Source organism: Ovis canadensis, chromosome 3 (genome assembly GCF_042477335.2).
Source record: "Ovis canadensis isolate MfBH-ARS-UI-01 breed Bighorn chromosome 3, ARS-UI_OviCan_v2, whole genome shotgun sequence".
Classification (NCBI taxonomy): domain Eukaryota; kingdom Metazoa; phylum Chordata; class Mammalia; order Artiodactyla; family Bovidae; genus Ovis; species Ovis canadensis.
In genome coordinates this window covers 81,418,847-81,434,757 of record NC_091247.1, presented here as the reverse complement: position 1 = coordinate 81,434,757, position 15,911 = coordinate 81,418,847, and the positions used below count along the sequence as shown (strand labels likewise).

The 15,911-nt window shown below is 47.8% G+C and overlaps 1 long non-coding RNA gene across 1 annotated transcript in view; it reads left to right on the top strand.

Annotated features, from left to right (window-relative positions):
* The window catches only part of LOC138438136 (uncharacterized), a 37,769-nt gene extending 33,971 nt beyond the window's left edge, over positions 1 to 3,798 (top strand). The window contains exon 4 of the long non-coding RNA XR_011256273.1: positions 3,750 to 3,798. This is a non-coding gene — a long non-coding RNA (uncharacterized lncRNA). The remainder of the gene's footprint in view (positions 1 to 3,749) is intronic.
* The last annotated feature ends 12,113 nt before the right edge of the window (positions 3,799 to 15,911 follow it).

The following is a 15,911-nucleotide window of genomic DNA, read 5'->3' as shown; positions in this document are numbered from 1 at the left end:
AGGGAAATGGAGTCCTTTCTCTTCCTTAAAGCCAAAGAAGGTGGACACCAAGAGATCCGTTCTTTTTTTTCAACTGAAGTATAGTTCAGTTGACTATACAATGTTATATTAATTTCTCCTTGTAAAAGCCTTTTTATATTTTGAAGGGGCTCCCAAAATGAGAGAAGGGACTTTCTGGTGTGCTCCTGTGTGCCGTGAATAGGAGAGAGGAGGATATGAGAGAGCTGGTCGAGTGGAGGAGGAGTAGCCGCTCTCCCGCTAGTGGGGTCCTGAGTTTCCGGTGGGTTTAGTGGATGCCAGATAAGACACCTGGCCTTGAGTTCTTTCCTGTTACCCGCTCCTGCCTTCCTCTTTCTCCCTTCCTTCTACCTCCTCCCCCTTCCCCAACCCCTCCTTCCCACCCTCCACACCCGGCCAGCAGCTTGCCTGTTGAGTAAGAAGTACCAGCAACAAATGGCCCTTTGCTCCTTGCAGGGCCTTCTGAAGAGCCCAGCTGTGCATCCCATGAGAGGGCCAGTGCGAGGATGCCTGCCGCATCAGGGGCACAGAGGTCATTCGGCTTCACTAAATAATTAGCAGAGACAACCAACCTCGAGAGGATTTCAGCCTGACTTAGAAGTTATGTCCCCTATCCTTCCCTTTTGTCCCAAACACTCGATGACCTGAACCTAGGAGGAGGTGGGGGAAAGTGTTTGGAGACCAGTTCACCTCCCTTTTCCATCACAAGTAACTGTGGCTACAGCTCTGGCCTCTCCTGGGAAAGGGAGGACAAGAAAGAAACCAGTGACAGAAGTGGGTCTTGATGAACAGACCAGATTGTCCTGGGAACTCAAGGAGATTGAAAGGTATGGGTTGGACTAAGTTATAGTTAAGGGAACCTTTAACCGATGAGCAAAGGAACTTGTCATAGTATAGACAGGGGAAGATAAAACACATAGAACTGATTTTGTGCTTATTTCCTACTAAGTTGAGACTCTTCAATAAATCATTTTTATTTGTGAATTCTTGAAGGGTCAACATATAGTTCTAGCGATTCACAGGCCCTAGACTTGAGCAGGAATGGCTTAAGGTTAAGCTTTTTAAAGATAAACGAAACCTCCAAAAAGAGACCTAATTGTGGGAAAATGGCTTTTGAACCAGGAAACATGAGTATTATGAGACTGTTCACAATGGGAACTCAAACAGAACTGGCATCATTCTAGAGAAGGGGTGAGGAGATGGCGGCAGGCGGCCACGGTGGGCTGTGTGCTCACCAGAGTCAAATCGGAGCAGAAACTAAAAGTGAGCAATAGTAAATGAGTGCGTTCACAGAAGAGACAACCACACAGAGGAAAACAGAGATGCTGGGAGGGGAAGCTGGGCTCCACCTTGCGTCAATCTCAGTTCTGTTTTCTTTCCTCCTGTCTCTTTACAACTGAATCGCTCCCACATCTGTGATTCATGGGATCCAGGCTCAGTGGTGCTGGTTCAAGAGAATAGAGAAGCCAAACATGATGTCATTAGAACTTCAGTTCCGTCCTTAGATTTCTCCGGCACGAAAAGTCGATACTCCTAAGCCCACTTGTCCGTTTCTCTCTCTGCCTCTGTGCCTCCCCAGGGCACAGCTTGCTCCTCTCCCCAGACCTCCACCTCGGAGCTAGCAGTGCCTCTCGGATATTTCTCTCCCTTCTCCTTTTACTTCTAATTCTGCTTGTCTAAGGCCCAGAGAACCACCTTTCTTGGCAACGATGTCTTCAAGGGTGGGAAGGAGAGTCGAAGAAGTGGGCCAGCCGGGGTCCCCTTAGCAGGAGAGCGCTGGTGGGAGGCCTGGAGCAATCACTGATTAATCATTGCATCTTGTCAAACAGTAAGTCCGTAGGTTCTTTGTGGCCAGATGACCCTGACTAGGATGCTGTGACTCAGAGTGAGTTATTCAACCTCTCTGAGCCGCAGGTTCTTTAATTTTAACTGGGTATGATGATTCCTACCTCATGGGCTTGGCTGTGAGGGTTGAATGGATGATCCATGAAAAGCACAGGGTCTCCTTGAGCCCAGTGGCTGGGCGTGTCTCTGTGTGGCCCCCAGGGACACAGGAGTGCAGCCACCTAGAGCCCAGGATGAGGGGCTTCTCCTCAGTCCCTGAATCTAGCTTCCCAGGGCCAGAGATCCCCTCTCAGCTGCTCTGGGCTCTCTCTCTGACTCCCTGCTTCTTCCTCAAGACCTGGCCCACCTGTCTGAGGGCTTCCCTGCTTTCCTTAGGTGTGGGAGGAAGGGGCATTTCATCTGACGGCCTGGTTAGTTTGATTTGATGTTCCTTGACTGCGCACCTGTGATGCCCTGGCTCTTGCTGTGGGAGCCTGGGACATTAGCTTTCGAGGTGTCAACCTGGGGGGCTGGTTGGGAAACATTCCCTCTTGGACATCCAGGCAGAAGGGCTCCCCTGCTCCAGCCAAAGCCCCAAATCTCCAGGCAAATGCCTTCTCTGAGCCCCAGATCTCTGCCCTTGCTCTGTTCTCTTTGCTGCTCTGACTGGGCCATGGCCCCTGGGTCCCCTCAGTTGGCTGGGCCCTTACTGCCTGCCCACGACAGGGACCCTGAGGCCAGCGGTGCTCCCTCCTCTGATATGGCCCTGGGACTGCCTGGAAATATGGCTTTGGGGATCAAAGGCAGAAATCCGAGGGCAAGAAGGAAGGAAAGGAGGAAGGAAGGGAGGAAATAAGTCAGTCACTGCTCCATCTCAAGAGCTGTGATGCGATGCTCCTAGGATTCTGTCTGTAAAGGTGAGTGCCATGCCTGACCCACGTGTAAGTGCCCCACACAGATGTGTCAGGTGGCTGTTGACCTAATATGTCTGCTGATTCACTTATGAGAGTCAAAAGGAGGAAATACCTGCCACCCTTGCTTCTCATGTCTGTCTCAGGGCTAGCTCAGACAGCATGTGAGATGAACTTCCGGCGCTCAGTAACTTCACCGAAGATATTCTGACGCTGACATGGGTTCACCTTCTCCCTGTTGGTGCACAAAGCAGGATAGTGTGAACAGGATGGGGAGGCCCAAGGACTGGGGAGTGAGACACTGTTTAACCTACTTAGTGAATCTGCTGCTTAGAAACACAAACAAATATGAGTGTGCTAATTACGAATGACAACAGGGTTTGCTGGTTTTCAACACCTGTCAATCATCTCCTTCTAATCTCCTGACAGCCCGTGAGATGGGGCGAGCATTCTTCCTGGATTTACAGATGTGCTGCTGAGATGGCCAGGGAAGTGGAGGGCTGTGCAAGTTTGCACAGCTGAGCACAGATTCCAGCCCAGGTCTGAGGGTCACCACCTCCTGGGCAGGCTGCTCTTCCCATCCCATGTGGGCTCATTTTGTCTCCCATTGTGGAGGGGTGACCACTCTCAGCACCCACAGGAGGAGGGACCTACCCCAGGTCTCAGGAGGCTCCGCATGCTGACCCTGTTCAGCCCCTTAGGCTGGTGAACTAGGGCTGTGGGTTGGGCAGGAACACTGGCCTCGGAGTGGGACAGCCCTGGGGTTCCAAACCCAGGCACTTACCATCTATGCCTTCAAGAAGGTCACCTTCTGTACCTGGGCCTCATTTCCTTCAATTATAAACAGATAGCTGGTGGGCACCTACTGTATATAGCACAGGGAGCTAAGCTCAGTGCTCCGTGGTGACCTAGATGGATAGGATGGGGGGTGAGAGGCAGTCCAAGAGGGAGGGGATACGTGTATACGTATAACTGAATCACTCTGTTGTATTGCAGGAATGAACACAACATTGGAAAGCAACTATAACCCAATTTAAAAAGAACAGTAAGTGAGGGACCCAGGGAGTGGGGGTGCATCATAATTCCAGTTTTTTATACTTGCTGTTTCTCAGATTTGCTCCATAAATGTCCATTTAACTCTTTTCATTTAACAGAGACTCCTCAAGCCCACCCAGGAAGAGTCCGTGCAGGGTAGGGAAGGCCTTACGGCAGATGTCAGATGAGGGAAATGCTGAGGGTAGTGGAGGCTGGAAAGGAGTAACTCAGCATCTTCTTCAAACAGAGGTCCTTTGCACGAATCCATAGACCTTTGCAGTTTTCCAAGTGCTTTGCACCCTTAACCTGGGAGAGCTGGTACCCCATTTTATTAATACAATTGATGCTACTGAAGCCTGGGATGGGGGAAAGAATACTAGTGAATTCTTGCTCCATGCCCAGCTTGCACTGGGCACTCTGGCACCTTCTAGAGGCCCTCCTATGGGGTCAGTATTATTGTACCCATTTACTATTGAGGAGACTGAGGCTCAGAGAGGAGGAATTTGCCCGTGATCACACAGCTACCAGATGATGGAAATAGGGTTGATACCTGGGGGGCTCTGATTACAAAATCTTTGCTCCATTCATCATGAGGACAGGACAGGGACCCTGCTCAAGGCTAGCTTTCCGGACATTCAGTTCCTTGGCCCATGTTCTCCTTGTTCTGCTTAGAGACTTCAGAAGACTGAGTTGGGAGCGGGTGGCTGTGCTTCGCCTTCTCAGATGCATCCCGTTTCCAGTGGGCTCCCACTTGGCGCTGGCTACTTGGAAAGAGACTAAGTCAGAGCCTACAAGCTGCCACTGGACCCCTCAGCCTTCACCTCACCTCTTCCTGTCCTGCCTCCAGACTAGGAGGCCTTCCAGTAAGTGCTGGTGGGCAGGGCACTGCCAGTCATCACCATGCTGCTTAGGCCCCTGCAGAACAGGCTCCCAACCCGTCAGAGCTGCTGGGGCGGCCACGCGTCCCCTCTGGATCTGGGAGCCCGCCCCCTGGGGCTGAGGCATTGCATCCCTTGATGGTAAAACGTTCAGCGCTCTTAGGTCTGCAGCTCAGGAAGCGAGGGCAGACGAGGGAGAGTGAAAGGGTTAATTTAATTTTGGCCGTTATTCCTTTTTGGCGTCTGTAAGTTAGCTTAATAGGATCTCAGCTTTCCTGTTGCCTCACCAGTGAAACAGAAACCAGACCACAAAGGGGTCTGGAGATGGTTAAACGGTGATGCCTCCGGTGATGCCTCCGGTGATGCGTCCTGGTGGGCTGTGGGGCCTGCTTGGAGATATCATTAGGAGATGATGCTAGAAACGCCAGGCTGGGCTCCCCTGTCACCTGGGTGGGTGGGGGAAGGGGCAGGTCATGGCAGGGGCTGGTGGGGGCTCCCTGGGAGGCCGGGCTCAGGCAGAGGGCAAGCAGGTATGTGTAACATCCGCAGGTGTGGGTGGGGTCCTGGCTGCACTGCCTTTCCATAACACCTGGGAGTCCTAGCCTGCCGGGTTCTTGCCTCTCAGGATTCAGGGCATAAAACAGCATTCAGCTTGACACACAGCACACCTAACTCAATATTTGTCAGCCCCACCAGACTTCTGGCCTTTCTTCCACTCCTCCACGCCCAAGCCTTTGGGATTCCCCTCCTCTCTTCCGGAGGTGCTCTTCCGCCTCTTCATTTCATGGCCCGCTCTTACTTCAGATCTCAGTCTGAATGTCACTTCCTCCAGGAAGCCCTCTGAAACCAGGCTGGCGGACCTCACGGTGCCCCGAACTTCCCTTTTCAGTCTTGTTCCTACCCTGCCCCATTTCCCCATCATGGTTTCCCGGCGCGCAAAGCAGGGAATGCGGCTCCTTCACGCTGGGGCCTTGGCGGCAGGCCCCGCAGAGGATTTGCACCACTCACAGCCTTGCGGGTGGGTGGGGGGAGGAAGGGTCACCGGTGCCCTGACCCACCGAGCTGCCCTCTGGGAGCCAGGAGAAAGGGGATTTAGCCAACCCGAGGTCAGGACTCTCCTGCCAGGATCACTTTTCTCTCCACTGTGGTTTTCATTATTTTTCATTCCCAGACTATTTTGGAAGCTGGCTGCCATGGGAACTGAGTCTTTGGAAAGCCCCAGCCTCTTTTCCCCTCCTGCCCACCCACCCCCCCAACCCCCCGCCCCTTCCATCTCCATTCCCTCTTAATTGGTTTTTAGTTCCCTGGCTTTCAGGCTGGTCTGTTTATTTTGATTGCAGCTCACAGAACAAATCCTTAATGAAGCAGCTTGTGGGGAGGGCCATTAGCAGCCGCCTGCCCCTAGGGAGTGGGGGAGGGGCTGGACCAGAGACTCTGCCAGGGCCGCCCGGGAGGAGGCGGTGGCCAGGCGCGTGGGGCGGCAGTCTGGGGTTCGGGACCAGTCTTCCTTCACGTACAGTCTGGAGGAGGGAAACAGAGCGGGTCCTCTCCTAGCTGTCTGCAGCCTCAGGCCGGAAGACCCCGCAGCTCTTTTAAACAACCCTTCACAGGGCTCCCGCAAGTCCTCCCAGTGACCCTGAAGTGGTGCATTCTACAGATGAGGGGAGTGGGGCTCAGAGAGGCAGAGGGACCTAAGGCACCCTGCCAGCGAGCCTGTGATCAGGAGCCATCAGACCTGTGTCTTTTTCCTTGTATTCCCAGTTTCCCAGGAACATCACTCATCCTTAGGCAAAATCGGCAGTGTATGGTTCCAGCCAGGCTCTTTCAGACCCTGGCTTTGGGAGCCAAGACCTCCTTGTCTGGTGCCTCGGTTTCCCCACCTGTGACTCTAGTGTGGAGCCATCTGGGCCTTACACTACTTACTGGACAGCTTCTCAGACTGGGTGAGACTGTGTGTGCCCTCAAAGAGGAACAGATTATATGAACGTGGGTCGCTATGGTGAGTGTACAGAAAAATGTACAGTTTTCCTAGCTGTAACCAGGCTAGAAGCCCCCCAGGCTCTTTGACAGTCTGTCCTCAGGGTGACCTCAGGGGATATGGGTAGTTTTCCCTCTCATATTGACCTCATTCTGCCAGAGCTATTAATTTTAGAAGCAAAGATGCATAGGGGGTTGGAATGGAAAGCTGCCTTAGAGATCAAGCCCAGTGGCTTTCAAACTGGTGTTAGGAGATCCAGCTCTGGGACTGGGAGTCTGAGGACACTAGCGGGGAAGCCGGCCTTCTCCCCACTGCTAACTTCAGTTCAAGGGACTCAGCTTTTATCTGCTCCATGTCACATGTCTTTTTTTTTTTTTTTTTTTAGAAAAGAGGGCTTCCTTTCTGTCCTGGTCATGGTTGGCTCTCCAGAATACATTCAGATCAGATGGCCGTGCCCCTTTCCTTTTCAGTGACTGGTTGGAAAGAGACACTTTTGACCAATGAGGTCTAATAGGGCCCTGTGGGAAAAGCTTCTTGCTCCTAAAAATCAAACACAAGAAATACATTCCTCTTCATTCTTGGCTAGGGGAGTGCCTGGTCATGAGGTCTGGTACTGTGGAAGCCATCCGGTGCCCCTGAAGGAAGCCAGTTCAAGGACAGAGCTAATCCACAGAGAACTGCAGGGGGCCTGATGACATTGGTGGGCAGCTGACCATACCAAACCTAAGTGGTCCTGTCTTTGGACTTTATCAGATGATAACTTTATTGTTTAAGCCTGATGGAATGCACTGCCTTTTGGTTTTTGGTTTTTGTTGTTTGTTTGCTTTCTTTTATAATTTTTTTGTGTATGTGCTAAGTTGCTTCTGTTGTGTCTGACTCTTTGTGACGCTATGGACTGTAGCCCATCAGGCTCCTCTGTCCATGGGATTCTCCTGGCAAGAATACTGAAGTGGCTTGCCATGACCTCCACCAGGGGATCTTCCTGACCCAGGGATCGAAACGTGTATCCTGCATTGGCAGGCAGGTACTTTACCACTAGCCTTCCCTGGGAAGCTCTCTATTATTTACAGTTAAATGCAAATTAATTGATGTGTACTTTGAAAACTTTGACCTAGCTCAGTCCCCACATTCCAAAGACAAAGTGACTGAGGCCCAAGAGAATTGGCCCTGACGGGGTCACGGTCATGTCCTGATTAGTAGTAGAGGTGGTCCAGCATCCAAGGACTTCTGACTGTTGGTCTAGGACTCTTGCTTTGGATTCCCAGCTGGAGATCTGGTCTCCTGGGGTTGTCCCAGCTGGCCTTGCCTTCTGGTCTCTGAAGGATCTGGGCAAGCTAGGGAGGCCCTGCATGGCTGAGAGAGTTGGGATCAAGGGGGCAACATAGACCAAGGGCCTCTTCAGTTGTTGAGGGCAGCTCCTGAAAAGCACATGGCAGATGGGTAATCCATTTCTACACCAGGCTGAGACTAAAAAGAAGAAAGTGAGGCATTAGGGGTTAGCCATGTACACCAGTTAGGAAATAAGTTTGGCTGCTTAAAATAAACCTCCAACAAATTAAACAGTTATTTTTCTTATGTAATAGGAAATCTGGAGATAGGCAATTCAGAGTGATACAGCTATTCAAGAGAGTCATTAAGAGTCAAGACTCCTGCTATCTTCCTTCTCTGCCATCCTTCATTTAGAGCTTTTATCCTTATGGTCATAAATGGCTGCACCACTTCCAGACATCATAATTGAATTCCAGGCTGGAAGAAGTGGGTAAAGAGAAAATTTGTACTGGCCGGATCAATGTCTTTTTACCGAGAAAACAAAACCTTTCCAGAAGCCTCACTGTAAATTCTTTCTATGCCTCATTGGCCAGGAGTATGGAGCAAGATTTGGAGGAGCTGAACATTTTTAACAAGAAGTTTTGCTGCTCCAGACAAACTCAAGATTTTGTTAGAAAAGTGAGAGAGGAAAGTGGATATTGGGAGGCAACCAGTAGTCTTCCACAGCAGGATTTGCACAATCTTAGCAAAGCAACTCGGAGAAGGCAATGGAGTGGGGTGCCAGTACTCTTGCCTGGAAAATCCCATGGATGGAGGAGCCTGGTAGGCTGCGGTCCATGGGGTCGCTAAGAGTCAGACAGGGCTGAGTGACTTCACTTTCACTTTTCACTTTCATGCATTGGAGAAGGAAATGGCAACCCACTCCAGTGTTCTTGCCTGGAGAATCCCAGGGACGGGGGGGCCTGGTGGGCTGCTGTCTATGGGGTCACACAGAGTTGGACACGATTGAAGCTACTTAGCAGCAGAGCAACTGAGCCAGAAATAAAACCCAGAGGGTGTGAGCCCCTCTCTGAAAGGTCCAAAGCTGCTCAGGCCTCAATTTGCTGCTTCCAGGGTCTCCACCCTCTTAATCATCTCCCTCACAGATGTCAAAGTAATCGTTTCACAGCACCAGCTCTGTCACTTTAACTTCCTGACCTGAAATGTCCCTTTGCCCATAGGATGCAGTCCAAATTCTTTGGCTTAGTATTTAAGGTCTTCTATCAGGCTGCAAACCATGTCTTTGGGCCAATTCATTTCCTATCCCCATCCTCAGCTTGCCTTTCACCCCATTTGGACATTGCCCCTTAAGTTATTCTCGTGGGCCATCTCCTGTCCTTTTCTGCCTGATGGAATCCTATCACCTTTAGGGTCACCTCATCCCCAAAACTGACTCAGCTGCTCTGGACCTTCCTTATGGTTCCCTCAGGCATGATAACTTGTGTTACTCAGATCAAATATTTGTCCTGTACCAACCACCCCAGAATTTAGCTCCCTGAGGTATGAAAACAGGCCTCATGTTTATAGACCCAAGTCTTACAGGTGGAAGATGCTCAATAAATATTCACTCTCCTGCAAAGCAATTCATCTTGAGCAACTTCAAGCCAGGGGCTCTGGGAGAGTCCTTGGGTTATGGATGGATTTCAAAATGCAGAGGTGGAAATATGCTCACAGTTAAGCTCACAATAATTTAGAAAGTCAGGAAGCTGGTAAGTATGTGTTCATTTGAATTGCTGTGGCCATTTGATAGGCGAGGATCCTATCTGTCTTGTTTACCACTGTGTCCCCAGCGCACAGTGGTGTCCCTGCCATTCATAGGCATTGAATGAATATTTATTGAAAATAATATGGGAAGGCACTAATGAACAATCAGCAGTTGGATCCAATAGGCCTGACCTCCTTTGGCACCTGCCCTGCAGCCTGGAAAAAGAGCTCTCATCTCTCAATCCTAATGGAGAGAATTGAACCTCTCAAGTCCGTCAGGAGAGACCACCCAGGGCCTCTTTCTCCTTCCAGTTGTCCAGAGTCAGGACAACAGTGTGCCAGCCTCTAACACAAGTGTCCCCCCATTCTGAAGGGCCACACACAATATAGCAACCTGAGAGGCTAGGAAGCCACTCAGTGGTAATGGGAAGAAAAGAGGCAGGAAGGAATGATTTTAGGGGTAGACAGCAAACAGCATGTGCTACTTTTCTGATTGAAGATAAGGGAATAGGGGCTTGGAGAGATGAAGGGACTTGCCCAGTGCCCCACAGTCAGTAAGTAGCAGCGCTGGGTTCTGTCTGGTTCTAAAACCTCTTTATTTCCAGTCTGTTACTTTCATGATGCAAGACCAAAGTGTGCATTGCAGTATGTGCAAGGCTGTGTGGGGTACTCAGAACTTGGGAGCCTCTGTCTTAGGGACCAGTAGTATGGCATTTCAGACACAGGCCCTCTGGATTCGAAACTCCTTCCCCTTGAAAATGGACTTTATTGGGCGGCGATGGATGGAGTGGGATAGAAAGAAGATGCTATACACCTTCATCATTTTTTTGGTTTGTTTGTTTTTTGTTGTTGTTGTTTGTTTGGCCGTGCTGCGTGGCATATGGAATCTTAGTTCCCTGATCAGGGATCGAACCCATGCCCTCTACAGTGGAGGTGTGGAGTCTTAATCACTGGAACACAGGGAAGTTACCTTCATCTTTTTTAAGCTCTTAGTTTTAAGCATAATATGCATTTAGAATCTGTGCATGCTCAGTTGTGTCTGACTCTTTGCAAACCCATGGAGTGTAGCTCTCCAGGCTCCTCAGTCGGGGGGGATTCTCCAGGCAAGAATACTGGAGTGGGTTGCCATGCTGTCCTCCAGGGGATCTTCCCAACCCAGGGATCGAACCCAGGTCTCCCACACTACAGGCAGATTCCTTACTATCTAAGCCACCAGGGAAGCCCCTGGTACAGGGTACACAAGGATAAATCATCTACATTGTCTGGTTCAATAAGTGATGGCCATCATCACCACAGAATGCCTGGGAGTGAGAACCAGAAGTGCCCATCGATTGTTCAGTAACACCATCAGAAAACCTGGTGACTAGTACAAGACTTCCTTTTTTAAATTAGAACTTTGCCTTTTATATACAGATCCTTGCCTTAGGAAACTAGCCAGTCTAAACATGTCCTAGTCTGATATCCTGCTCTAAGAACTTCTGAGCCCCGTAAGGAGGAGTAAAATAAAATGCATTCATTTCTCCTAACAAAATGTTATTTAAGAACTGTCAGTGTAGTATTCTCCCTTGCTGCTCTAGATCAATGAAAGTCAGTTTTACTTTATCACAACCACTTTCTCTAACTGAGCAGTGGTTTTCCATTGATAACGTCTAACAATTTAGAAAGCCCTCTAATCTCACCCTTGTCTTGTACTGCTTTGTCATAAACTTTATTTGTCTGTAAGGGGAGAGAATGGCCATAGAATTGTCAGCAGATGAGTACCAATGAGTCCATAGCCAAAACTAGTCCCAAGAGTGAACAAATGTAAGGTTTTGCTTGGTTGGTGACCTTTAAGAGGATGAACTGTATAGTTTGACTGCCCATCTGAAAATGCTACAGGCTCTATTTTCCTCCATCCTGACTTTGTGTCCCAGAAGGTAGATTTGGGAGGCAAAATCTCCAAAACCCCTTTTGCAGAAGAATGCAGCTGAAGATAGCTACCCTCTGGTTGGGAGCCCAAGATAAGGGGTGTAGAAGTGACTCTTTTGGCCAACTGTTATTCATTTCAGTCCACGTGTACTTCACCAGGCTGAAGGCCCACTCTTTGTAGGATTCTCATTGTAACCCAGGTTCTTGTGCATATTTTACAAAATGGCACAACCTCTCCAAGAACAGCCTGGAATTAAAGTGGCCAGGTTGGGGAACTTACAATATGACCCAAACGGCCCATCATAATGGTGCCTTAGACCAGGAATCAATAAACTTTTTCTGTACGGGGCCAAACAGTCAATGTTTTGGGCTCTTTGGGACACAGAGTCTGTGGCAACTCTTCAGCTCTGCCTTTGGGATGCAAAAGCAGTGATAGACGGTACATAAACAAATAGGCATGATTGTGTTCCAGCAAAAACTTATTTACAAAATAAAAATCTATGGGCTAGAATTGGCCTGTGGGCTATAGTTTATTGAACCCTGCTCTAGCGCATACCTCAGCTGCCAACAACATAATCTTGGCAAAACAGTAAAGGTGGGGCATGCCTGGGAATCAAGACCTCAAGGCCCGTTTGAAAACTTCCCAATGAATGTAATACAATTATCCCCTTTAATGGGATATGAATATGTTCTGCTGTTTTTGTTTGTTTTTGGCTTTGGGAGCATGTTTGTTTTCAGATTTGTTGAAACCTTTCCTTGTTGAAGAGCATCAGAATGAACCATTCAATTTTCTGTTTCCTACTAGAGGGGTCCCCATCTGTTGCTCTAATGATGAGGACCTCCCCCCCTACCCCGTATTCCTGAGATGATCATCAGAGAGTTCTACAGGAAGACATTACTCTTACCCCAAATTTCTCATCACCCACAAACTTCAGGCAAAGTAGAAAGGATGAATGGAATTTTCAAATTAAACTTAGCCCAGCTTTCAGAAACAGCTGAATTTCCCTGGTTCAAAGTCCTGCCCTTGGCCTTTCAACTCCTTTGAATTAGGATTTTTTTTTTTTTTTGGCCGCATTGGACAGCTTGTAGGATTGAACTCAGGCCCTGGCCAGCAAAACTAACCACTGGGCAGAGTCCTAACCACTGATCCCAAGATCAGCTCCTTTGAAAGTACATCAGCTCTCTCCTCATGAGCTGGTAACAGGCCTCCCCAAGCATCTAGGAATATTACCTCCGATTATTACCTGAAATCTTAGACTCTACCCTGTTAGGAGCTTCAGTAGCCAAATATTGCAAGGGCTCCATATCATAGGCCAGTTTTACTATTAACATCTTCCTACTCCATGCCCTCACAAACAAAAACTTGGTTTTTGGAAGAAACATCATAGAAATGTAGCCCTTGGACACTGATGGAAAAAGATGTTAGCAGTCACTGCTAATAACCTAGGAGAACAATAGAATTCCAGGGATTTGATTTTTGGATGGATGCTTCCCAATTAAAGAAACATAGATCATCCTTGGCAACTGGAGGGCCATCTCAAACAGTAATTTCCCAGTGAGGATGCTTAAGACTCCCCCCAAAGCATATCTTCCAAAGGAGACTCTATTAAGAATTTATGAGAATCTGGGAAGACTACCCTCACACCTTCGTATTAACCAGATGAAAGCATGAGATGCACGTGCTTCCACGTCTTCAGAATAATGTTTCTCAGATGCCTAGGGTCACAAATTAACACACTCTCCTTTGTCTAACACTCTTCCTTTTTCATTTTTGCCTATTTCCTTTTACTTCACTCTTTTGTGACAACAGTTTGCTGATAGTATGACTGCTTCTCCTTTGCCTAAGTTATATTGAGAAAACGTCTGTGGTCACTATCATGTTTATTGTTGCTGTTATTCTTATTTTGGTGCTATCCATAAGAGATATCAAGAGATTATCCAACTTTATCATTAAGCATCTACGTCCTCAATAGAGTCTGTGCCCCACTAGAGGATGACTTGTGTGTGTGTGTGTGTGTGTGTGTGTGTGTGTGTACAAATCCAGCCTTAACTTTTTAGAAATGTTTAGGTATTTAAGATCCCAACACCCTCTGTGGAATTTGTCTCACTGAAGCATGCCTCAAGGAACTAACAAAATGAAGTCACATAACTTACAAAATGGCAAGACATACCAGGTGATTCTAGAAAATTACCTGGAGGAAATATCAATTCACTTTTTACGTGCACCATCCAGATGGTGATTCCTATAATGAGGGATATATCAGTGGAAGACAGAAATATATTATTCACCTTTGTGATTGTTCAGTCACTCAGTCATGTTCAACTCTTTGTCACCCCTCGACTGCAGCACACCAGGCTTCCCTGTCCTTCACTGTCTCCCAGAGTTTGCTCAAACTCATGTCTATTTAGTCAGTGATGCCATCCAACCATCTCATCCTCTGTCATCCCCTTCTCCTCCCGCCTTCAATCTTTCCCAGCATCAGGGTCTTTTCCAATGAGTTGCCTGTTTGCATCAGGTGTCCAAAGTATTGGAGCTTCAGCTTCAGCATCAGTCCTTCCAATGAATATTCTGGGTTTCCTTTAGGACTGAATGGTTTGATCTCCTTGCTGTCCAAGGGACTCTCAGAGTCTTCTTCAGCACCAAAGTTTGAAATTCTTTGGCCCAATGGAAATGGACAAATAATCTTATATTTTCTGTTAGCTAACCAGGGAGTTATCAATGCCATTGTCAATATTTTGTGTTACACCTGGATAAATATTACTTGACTAGACATACCAACCTATTTGAAACTGAAGGAGATGGCCACATTTCTGATAAACTCAAATGGATTCTAGGACATGATTTTTAACCTGGTTTCAGTAACATAGGATTCCACAAAGCCTAAACACCCTTTTCGTCTTCATGTCCATGGTGGTTGCCAAGTGTAGACTCTCTGGAGTCTTGACTGTAGGTGTACAAATAAAATCACATCATATGTTTCAACAGCTCATCACCTGGCAAATGGAACAGGGAGGCCAGATTCATCCAACTCCCAACTGTTATTTCTGTGATGATAACGTCACCTGGCATCCTGACAGTGATGTAGAGGCTGCTTTTGTGGCTGACCTTTTGGTTTGGACAGAGAATGGCCATAAAGCGAAGGGTCTGCAGGATAAGAACCAGTACCCTTCTCCCATCAATTATGCAGTTATCACCATGGCCTGTCTGGATTTCCGTAGCACTTTGTTCTTCACTCATCACCTCGCCTTACTTGAGACGACCTTTGCCTTAAGAAAATAATCAGTCCAAATAGTGGTTCCACTTCTGATACCCACAGTGAAAACCATGGCCTCACTTCTAAGAAGACATTGCTTCAGGAGTCTGTCTACACATTCTGCCTCAGTGCAATGGGCCAATAATACTCAGTTTGCTTGTGTCATCTCAGGTTATCTTTGGGGTAGAAGGCTTTTCATAGGAATTAGGTAGGATTTGTTTTATTACCTTACACATTTAATATCTGCTCTAGAACCCTCTGAAAAAAATTCATGTTTTAGATGTTCTGACAAAAAACTTTTGAATTTTTTGAGGCAAAGAGTTATACAAATCCAGGAAGAGACCCAGCATGCATGCCTTAATGAATTTGTTAATTAATTCCTTTGTTTATTTCACAACCATTCGGGACAGCTGTTATGTACAGAACCCTGTGCTAGGTGAGAGGAGCATAGCAGTGAGCAAGGCAGAGGTGGTGTTACCCTTGGTTAGCTCACAGAGGTGTTTCCTGAAAGCATGAGCAGTATTTTGCCTCCTTCATTGGTCCATTGCCTTCTCCTTAGTTCAGCCAGCTCTGCCCTAGCCATGGCCCATGGCTAGGGGAATGCTCTGAGGATTATCCAGGGTGAAATAGTCTTCTTACTATACAGCTGCTGCATAAGTTCATATGCTCAGAATTCTCTTGATATCATAGAATTCAAGAGTTGGAAGGGAACTGGGACATAGTTATCTAGTTTTTTTATTGTGTAAATTGTATTTATTTTATAAATTAGTAAACTGAGGCCAAGGAAAACTGAGGCCCAGAGATACTGCAAAACCTGTCCCAGAATCACAGAGCAAGTGTGTTTGCTGTTTGTGGGTGTGACTATGTACAAAAGAGGGGCATACAAATCGTGTATTTTAAATAAAATGAGTCAGAATCAAGATCATTAAAAACAGGCTTTCTGGGAACTCCCTGGCTTTCCAGTGGTTAGGACTCCATGCTCTCACTCCTGCGGGCCAGGTTTAATCCCTGGTCAGGGAACTGAGATCCTGAAAGCCGCGCAGCTCAGTCATGCTTTTAAATGAGTTTCCTGAGATTCCCGCAATTGGTTAAG